This window comes from Heliangelus exortis, chromosome 13 (assembly GCF_036169615.1).
Source record: "Heliangelus exortis chromosome 13, bHelExo1.hap1, whole genome shotgun sequence".
Lineage (NCBI taxonomy): Eukaryota > Metazoa > Chordata > Aves > Apodiformes > Trochilidae > Heliangelus > Heliangelus exortis.
Window position 1 is genome coordinate 18,093,585 of NC_092434.1, and position 9,469 is coordinate 18,103,053.

General features: G+C 50.0%; 1 protein-coding gene across 18 annotated transcripts in view; it reads right to left on the reverse strand.

The window, feature by feature from the left end:
• The window catches only part of CTCF (CCCTC-binding factor), a 41,257-nt gene extending 34,950 nt beyond the window's left edge, over positions 1-6,307 (reverse strand). For 7 of the 18 annotated variants that reach the window (XM_071757199.1, XM_071757196.1, XM_071757184.1 and 4 more), the window contains exons 1-2: positions 6,128-6,159; positions 1,907-2,049 (exon numbers count right to left, since the gene is read on the reverse strand). The gene's annotated coding sequence lies outside the window, so the exon portion shown is untranslated. Of the gene's footprint in view, positions 1-1,906; positions 2,050-6,127 lie in introns of all 18 variants that reach the window. The other 11 variants (XM_071757200.1, XM_071757193.1, XM_071757186.1 and 8 more) reach the window with 7 other exon arrangements.
• Between the last annotated feature and the right edge of the window lie 3,162 nt (positions 6,308-9,469).

A 9,469-nucleotide genomic window follows, 5' to 3' on the forward strand; every position in this document is an offset into this window, starting at 1 on the left:
CATCCATGGAAACTGCTCAGTCCTGTACACCCCAAACTATCCAGAATCAAATGGATATTCAGTATGAATTCTTCAATTCTGCAAGGTCCTCAACACTGAGAGACACCTTTAACAAAAGCAAATATGAATTTCATATGCTCTTTCCCTTTAAGTGTTATTTACTAGGATTACTTACATACTTTTCTCCCCTCCTTAACTAAATTAACTAAATATGCTCTTTTTTCCTTTAAGTGTTCTTTATTAGGATTAATTACATACTTTTCTCCCCTCCTTAACTAAATTCCATGCTAGGAATAAATGGGAGAACTGGTAATAGGAACTAGTTTTTTCCTGAACATCCATGGAAACTGCTCAGTCCTGTACACCCCAAACTATCCAGAATCAAATGGTATTTACTGATACTCAGTATGAATTCTTTAATTCTGCAAGGTCCTCAACACTGAGAGACACCTTTAACAAAAGCAAATAATAAACTTCATATGCTCTTTTTTCCTTTAAGTGTCCTTTATTAGGATTACTTAGACACTTTTCTCCCCTCCTTAACTAAATTCTGTGCTAGGAATAAATGGGAGAACTGGTAATAGGAACTAGTTTCTTCCTGAACATCCATGGAAACTGCTCAGTCCTGTACACCCCAAACTATCCAGAATCAAATGGTATTTACTGATATTCAGTATGAACTCTTCAGTTCTGCAAGGTCCTCAACACTGAGAGACACTTTTAACAAAAGCAAATAATAAATTTCATATGCTCTTTTTTCATTTAAGTGTTATTTACTAGGATTACTTACATATTTTTCTCCCCTCAACTAAATTAACTAAATATGCTCTTTTTTCCTTTAAGTGTTCTTTATTAGGATTAATTACATACTTTTCTCCCCTCCTTAACTAAATTCCATGCTAGGAATAAATGGGAGAACTGGTAATAGGAACTAGTTTTTTCCTGAACATCCATGGAAACTGCTCAGTCCTGTACACCCCAAACTATCCAGAATCAAATGGATATTCAGTATGAATTCTTCAGTTCTGCAAGGTCCTCAACACTGAGAGACACCTTTAACAAAAGCAAATAATAAACTTCATATGCTCTTTTTTCCTTTAAGTGTTATTTATTAGGATTACTTAGACACTTTTCTCCCCTCCTTAACTAAATTCTGTGCTAGGAATAAATGGGAGAACTGGTAATAGGAACTAGTTTCTTCCTGAACATCCATGGAAACTGCTCAGTCCTGTACACCCCAAACTATCCAGAATCTATCCAGAAATAATAAATTTCATATGCTCTTTTTTCCTTTAAGTGTTATTTATTAGGATTACTTAGACACTTTTCTCCCCTCCTTGACTAAATTCTGTGCTAGGAATAAATGGGAGAGCTGATTAATAATGTAAATAATATCTGTACTCACAGAAAGCAGTGCTAGGCAGACCCACAGAGTACCTGGGGTACTATCATGCTACTCACTGCTATCATCATCCCCTCCACCTCCTTTTAACTCTGATGCATCAGCACTTCTCCCACTTCCCAGAATTTCCCTAAGGTTCCAAAGTGCATCACCCCTACAATATTCCTTCCACCACCACAGCTAGGGATATTCCAGTGTTAAAAGTGGGAAAAAATACACTGGCCAAGGCAAACATCACCTCCCAGTATTCTCTGGTGGTGTTCTTTTGGGTGTTTTTTTGGGTTTTTTTTTCCCCTCTGTTTTCATCTTGTGATTGGGTTTTGGTGTGCTTTAAAAAAAAAAAAAGCCAAACAAACAACTGAGGAATTTCAGAACAGCAACCTAATTCTAAATACTTGGAAGAGGGAATAATGATTACTTTGACATTCCAATTAAGGCAAGTAATATTCTTTATATAATTGGATATGGCTACTTTCTCCTCTACTTTACAGACAGCTACTTTACCTGCTGATGTTTGAGACATACAAGCTTCTAATCATGATGCATATTAATACAGACATAGGTGCATTTCATGCTCCAAACAATTTGTGATTTGGCTTCCATTTTGTTAGAACTTCACAAGTTCAATGATGTGAAATTTTTAGATTCTGGGGAAAAAAATAGAGGCAAAAATCAGATTTTCAGTACACTCTGAACTTAGTTCACAGTCTCCTTACTCAGCCTATACATTTGAGTGAAGCTTTTTAGTGAAACTCAGGAAGATTTAGAAACATCCCAGGCTAGTTTCTATGGCAGAGAAATAAGAGGATGCTGAGAGCTGACTGAAAAAACAATATGTATTTGGATTACCTCAATTATGGGGTGTAAATACCCCATATCACTGCCACTAGCACAGTCACCCTCCCCTGCTCAGCATATCCCAGCTGATCACTGCATTTATTTTGCTTTTAAATGCAAAAACAAACGGCCCTGGTGTCAGCTCTTATCAGCCCCACACAGCACTCAAATCCTTAAACAACTGACAGGAGAAAGTGGGAGGGCTGGAACTGAGGAGTCTCTAAAAGCAAACCTTTAGATAAGAAATGAAACTGTAAAGCTCTCTGAGTCACTGCTTCCTCTGTCCAATTCTGCAGGAATCCAATTCTATCACAGCTCTCCACTAAGTAATGGTAACTGCACCCTCTTGAGAGCTGTCTCTGGACTACTTTTGTGTTTTCACCTGTTAAGAACAGCACTGGGGAGACATTAAGACTTGAAAGTTTCCAAGTTTTTTTGAGGGAATGTTCACTCTTAGCTGTAATTTATGTTAAACACCAAAATTCAGTTGTTCAGGGTGGAGTTACCTGAATGTTAATACGAGCTCCTCCCTACCCACCTCATGGTTTCAGTCTTCCTTTCAAGGTTATTTCTGTTAATAAAAAAATCCTGAGATCACTCAGGTGAACAGCTATTTATTTTTCTTATTTAATACCTGTCTAGAATAAGCATGTAATTTATTTCCTGAAGAATAATGTAGTATTGAAGTGGGAGGAGCAGCAGAACAGAGTGCTTTAAATCAAACTTTAAATCAAATTCAAATATTCTTCAGTTACAGTCAAGGACAGGACAAACATTTGGTCTAAATTTCAGTAAAAAAAAATTTAAAAAATCTGTGGGGGGGGGACCCAAGATGTTCTGAACCATTTTTATGAGCAGTAAATATAACCTTTGAACAAAATAAATTTCCCAGATCTGTTCACCTCTCCAAGAGCACACAGCACTGCAGAGCAGCAAGAGCTTGATGCTGTGTTACCATTTCAAGGTTTAGTAGAAAAAAGCCTGAACTGGGTATCTGAGCCAGAGCCAAACAGATGAACAGGTTTTCCAGTTAAGCAAACAAATCAGTTAACACAAACAAACCACTCAGGCAAAGCTTTGGGTCCCTTTAGCTCCACTGTGGAAGCTGAGAAGTCCCAGCTCTGCCAGAATGTGCCTTCACATGAGCAGGGAGCAGCCCTGGCTGCCCCTTGCTGTGTGTATTTCTAGAGGAGAGGGAAAATATTTGTGATCTTAACACTAATACTCCCCCAGGCATTCCCTCTCTGGTAAAGAGAGGTAAAAGACTTGCCAGGATGGGCAAATCAGGGAGTTTTAATGCAAATATAACCAATCTACATAATATATCTTAACTATTTAACATAGAAAAAGCCATTCAAAGCAGGAAGAGATGCCCAGATAAAGTGATAAAAGAGTCTACCAAAGCATCAATGATCTTAGAGGTCTTTTCCAACCTTAATGAAGATTAAGGGCAAGGAATAAGGTGACTCTTTTGATGGGGCAGATGAGCCTAACCACACTCTACATTTGACTGCCAAAACATCTTCATTAGAAAAGCAAGAGCTCTTGGACATGAGGTACTAAGGGGAAAGAGAAGAAATTAGGTTCCAGAGTAGTCTCTGTACAGAAATTCCAAAGCAGGTTAGTCAGCACACATCATGCTGAATAAATGCAAGTGTAATGCAAGTCAGCTCCTGGCATTTTCAAGCCAGCAGCAATGGGACCACATCAGGCAGGTACCAGCCTGCAGCCAGAGGAGCTGGTAATGATGCAGACAAATTAGCCACGGTTCATATTCAAGGTACAGTCTGCCAATAAAAAAAGGAGTTACTGAAATAGCTCTTTTCCCTCAGTAATGCTGCAGGCACGAGCTGCCAACAAATGCTCCTCAACAAATGCTCCTCAAGCTCTGTCCAAACTGGGCACAGCTCGCTGTGTTCTTTCAGCCCACTTGAGGCTGTGGGAACTCAATTTTTGTATATTTAGCTCAGATGTTACCACACAAAGATTCAGAAGTGTTAGAGAGGCCATTCTGTGCCTCCTAAGAACCCACTTCACGTCTACTAGAAGCAGAGAGAACATAAAAACTGAACTCACCCTATGCAGCCAGAAGAAAAGCAAAGTGGGAGTAAAAAAAAAAAAATCTATCAACCTAAAAAAAGGAAGCATTGCTTTGCCCTTATGCTCAAACTGCTCCTTCCTTCAGTCCTAATGTCTTCTGCACTCAAGTAAAGTGTTAGGTGAAGCTAAAGCAAGAAAAACAGCTTGAATACAACATGGAGCTATTCCTTACACCCAGCTGATTCCTGCAAATCCAACAGGCTCAGCAGAAGCAGAATAAACTGGAAAACCTGAGAAAATATTTACATGCTTCCTGCACTAAAACAAACCCCAGATACACTGGAAGGGATAAACAGTATTTCAGATGCTTCTAATAGCACCTCTGGAGTTTATGGCCAGGATTCAGTAACTGGCAGGAGCTGAGGAACAGCCATGCATCGATTTGAGGGAAAAGACTGGGTAAAAAAGGGGAAGTCACAGACAGTAAAAGGGAGCCAGCAGGCAAGTCCTGAGGATTACACCCAGCAGAAAAGGATGCATACAACATGGCCAAAGCCCTCTATCAAAGTCATTTCACGGAGCTAAGGCAGGGCTAAATCTGATACCGCACAAACACATTCACACGAGAAATCTGAAGTTGATCTCGATAAGAAAACAAAAACTGTTCGGACACCAAGCATGTGCGGTTGCCTCTTCGGCATCGGGAAAGAACCGGGGGTTTGTCTCGATGCCGTCCCCACCTCGTAGAACAAACCGGTGGAATAAAACCGGGGTCGGTGGCGGGCCCGGCTGCGGGGGACGGGATCCCGGGATCCCGATCCAAGCCGAAGCGAAGTGCCCGAACAACTTGTGGCCGTGTCCCCGGCAGCCCAGCCGCCGCGCTGCTCTCCACCACGCCGCGGCGGCCTAAAGCCCGTCGGGGCGCGGAGGTGGGGGGCACACCGGGAGCCGAGCCCCGGGAGCCGGCGGGGGCGGCGTGGATGTGTCGGGGGAGGGGGGGGGGTAAGGGGGGGTTGGCTGCCGGTCAGCGCGGCGAGAGCGGGCGCCCCCCAGCCGTGCCCGCGGCCCGGTGCTGCATGGCGCTGCTCAGCCTGCCTTGCAGAGGGAGCTCGAGTCCCGCGCTGCGCCTCGCAGCGCCTCTCACTCCGCAGCAGACGCCAGCGCAGCGAGGCGGCGGCCGGCAGGAGCGGGACACGCAGCCGCCGCAGCCCTCACCCCCCCCGGCGGCCAGAGGCCCACCGGACACCCAGGGAGGACGCGGGCAGCGGGCGGAAGGCGACGGGGCCGAGTCCACCCACCCCCCTCCTCTCTTAGAGGTGCGCGACGAGGCGGACGGAGATCGGGGATTTGGGGTGCGGGTTGGCGGGGGGGGGGGGGGGGGGGGGGGGAGGAAAGGCGGCGGGGCGGGTGGGCAGCGGGCCCGGCCCGGCGGGGCGGGGAAGGCGGGGGAGGGGAGGAGGAAGGGACGGGAGGGGACGGGAAAGGGGGGGGGTGGCGGGGGGGGAGGGGAAGGCCCGGCGGCTCGCGTGGCGGGGAGGGGGCGGTGATCAGCTTCGGTGGCGCGGCGGAGGAGACAAAGGAAAGAAAATGGAGTCGCGGCCGGCGGCCCGGCCCGGTCGGTCGGGGCCAGCGGGGAAGGGAGGCCCGGGCGGGCCCGCAGCCCAGCGCCGCGCTGTGGGGAATGGCGGCGGTGGCAGGGCAGGCGCGGGCCGCGCTGGGGACGATAGAGGGAGACAAAGCCCCCTGCTTCCCCGGCGGCGGCCGCTGCGGGGCCCCAGCCGAACCGGAGCCCCATCGTGACACCTAGAGGCCGGAGAAAGCGACTGCAAACCCCCCGCCACCGCTTACCTGCGCCCGCACCCCGCCGAGCTCGCTCAGGCCGCCGGGCCCCGCCGCCGCCCCGCGCCGCCGCCGCCCCCGGGCCCCGCGGAGCCGCCGCGCCCCGCCCGCCCCGACGCGGCCGCCGCTCGCGCACAGCACCAGCTCGCGGTTTAATCGCTCCACAGTCGCTTCGGACACAAAATGGCGGCGGGCGGGCGGACTGCGCCTGCGCCAGCGCGGCTGCCGCTGCCGCCGGCCGGAGCGGGGGGGGGGGGGGGAGAGGGAGAGGAGGGGGGAGCGGGAGGCGGGAGGGGGGGTGGGGGGGGGAGCGGCCGCGCGGGGCAGGATGGGAGGGGCGGGCGGGGGCCGCGGATCGCGCGCCAACTTCAAACGCGGGGCGGTGGCGCGCGTGCGTGCGTGCGTGCGTGCGTCACGCGCTGCTGGGGGCGGGCGGGGGCGGGGGGGGAGGGGAGGGGGAAGGGGGAGGCAGCGCCGGTCCCGCCCTTTTCCCCCTCAGGGGCTCGGTCCGGTCCGGACCGCTCAGCTCCGGCTGCCGGGCCCAGGGAGGGGGAACCGGCACCGCCAGCACGGCCTGGGCGAATCCCGGGATGGGCCGGAGGGAGCCCTGTGGGGCAGGTGCCCCCTCACAGCTCCAGGGCTGGTGGTGTCTCGCCAGGGGGGCCCTGTTCCTGTCACACCTCAGCACCCGCCAATTCCCCAGTCCCTGGCTCTGCGCTGCCCCCCCAGGCTAAAAATCCCCTCTGCACCCACGGGAGTTGTGTCAGGCCTGCCAGAGCTGCAGGATCAGAGTAAAGCAACAAAAGTCCTGGCTTTTTCACCTTCCCACATGCTGAGGAGAGGTCAGCCCGTGTAAAGAGTGAAGCTGGAAGCAGGGTGAGCAATGCTGCTGTGACCGAATCGCTTGGAAAGTTGTAGGGCGATTTATAAATAAGTTACTGGAATTGGATGTTTTTTTTTTTTCCTGGTGGTTTTAAAGGACTTTGGGCTTGCTAAGCTGGTAAACGAGCAGGATTCTGCTCTGCTTTGCTTCAGCAGTGCAGGACTGGTGGATGTGGTGCCAGGTAGGGAGCTCCTAGGCAAGGGAACCAGGTTGGATCCTGCCCACCAGGAGTTGGGCACCACAGCTTTCCCCTGAAAAGTGGAAACAGCTGTGGCATCCAGAGCAAGGCATGGGAATTCACGGGGCTTTCATTTTTTGCAGTTTCCTGTGCTGCTGAATCTTCTGGGTTTAACAAAATTTCTCATCTCTGGTATTGTTGCAGCCCCCTAGCTGATGACAGGCAGGGAGATTTCTACAGGCTTCATGCTGCATCCTCTTTGTATGATCTTACCATAAAAACATGTGAAATGGAGCTTGGGTCATAGGCTAAAATATTAATAGTTCAAAAACTAGATGCCTTTGTTTGAAGCTGCATTTTCCTCTCCTTTCACTCACCTGCCCATCCTGGGAGGGACAATGAGGCCGAGAACTCAGAAAGAAGAACAAATGTCAAGAAACCTCAACACAAACCCCTGCTACTGGGACCAAAGGGTTATAAGGCTGTTGAAAGTGAGATCAGAAATCTTGCCTCACATTTTCTTCCTCTAGAGGTGTCCTTGCAGGGCAGAGTTAAAGCTGTTCAGCAGCCTGGGCTTTACCCCAACCTGCTCAGCAGGTGACAAAGCCATCAGACAAGCACAGCATCCAGTAATGTGTGCAAACCCTGTCCTTAAATCCTGGTTGAGTGTGTCCTGGAGAGGTGAAGGGTCTGTGAGAAGTCGGGCAGAGAGGTGGTGAGTGAGAACAGCAGCTCCTGACCTTGCTTCTAAGCTTCCCCTTGCTTCCTGAGCTCCCCCCATCCTGGGGAGAAGCAGAATTCCAGTGGCAGTGCTGTGAGCACCACTGCTCCTCTGGGGGCTGCTGAAATCTTCCGAGGGTTGTGACACCAAGCTGAGTCCAGGAATTCCTTGGAGTGGGAGCTGCAGTTTAGCGAGTGGCCAGAGGGGACACGCTGTCTTCAGGCACAAGGTGTAGCAGCTACTTGTCAGCCTGGGCTGAAGGAGAAAAAAAAAATCATTACAAAGCACTGGCAAAGCTGACCGTGAATTACAGGGTGACAGGGGGTAGCCCCCAACCCTGACCTCCAGGGGCTTCATCAGATGGGAAATTTGAAGCATTGAAACAATATCCTGGGTTGGAAGGAACTCGGGAGGATCCCTGAATCCTGACTCCTGTTGGAGTGTCAAAAGCTTTGCTAAAGTCCAAAAAAAGCCCCAGATCCACTGCCTTCCCTTTGTCCATTATATGGGTTGGTGTAAGAGGGAAACAATTCAGTGAAGAATCTGCTAGGAATATGTCAAGTGAAACAAGATGCCTGTGTTTTTTTAAAGCCATTTACATTTGGTGTAAGCTGTCAACCCATCAATTCTCACACTGTAATTCCGGGGAGGAGGATGAATCTTTCATGTCTAGTCATAAATCCTGCATCCAGCTCTAAACTTATTTCAGGCCTGAATCAAAATGGTGAGGAGGGGCAGTGGCTGGGTGTGAAATCCCTCCATGGGCTCCTCCAGGTCCTGAGCCCTGGGCTGGGACCACGTGAGTGCTGAGGATGCCACTCTCTTTGGTTTGTAGCCATCCTATGGCCAATGGCCACTTGTCTTTAGTAGCAGGAAGGAGGCAGAAGTTATCCCTGGCAAATACCTCTTCCTGGACTAATGCCAAACGTGCTCCAGACCAGCACCAGTACCAGCACCAGCACGTGCTGGGAGGCCTGACCTATCGAGGTGCTTCTGAACTGATGTGCAGAAGATTCAAGCCCCCAGGTTTAGGCCTCATTGTGGGTGCTCCTGAAAACCATCCTCCAAGCCTCTCCAAATTAGACACCCAGAGGCAGAGGCTCCTTCTGGAAACCTTGCTTGAGTGAGGCCTTTCCCAGGGGTGCCTTGCCCACCAGCTGAAACCACAGAGCTCCTGCCCACCCCCCTCATTCCCTGCTCTTCCCAGCTCCGTGCTTCCACCACCCTCACCCCCAGGACTCCCCACACCTCTCTCCTCGCTCAGCTCTAAGGGAGACAGGAGCTGAGCTGGAGAGCCAGCATTAAATTAAGTTTTGGAGAGTGCCTGGAGCACACTTCAGTCTCTGTGTGTGAAATGAGGCCCCAGCTGTCACCCTAGGAGTGGTTCTTGGAGAACAAGCCTGTGCATATGTGCCTGACAGCCCTGCGAGGAACACGTGAGGGATCACGAGGAGGTTGCTGCTTTGCTGTGGTTCAGTGCAGACTGTTTGGCTGTTGGAATAATTTCTGTGTGCCCCAGTGAATGCCTTGGAAACATGATTTCATACCAGCCTGGGATAAGGTGAGAGG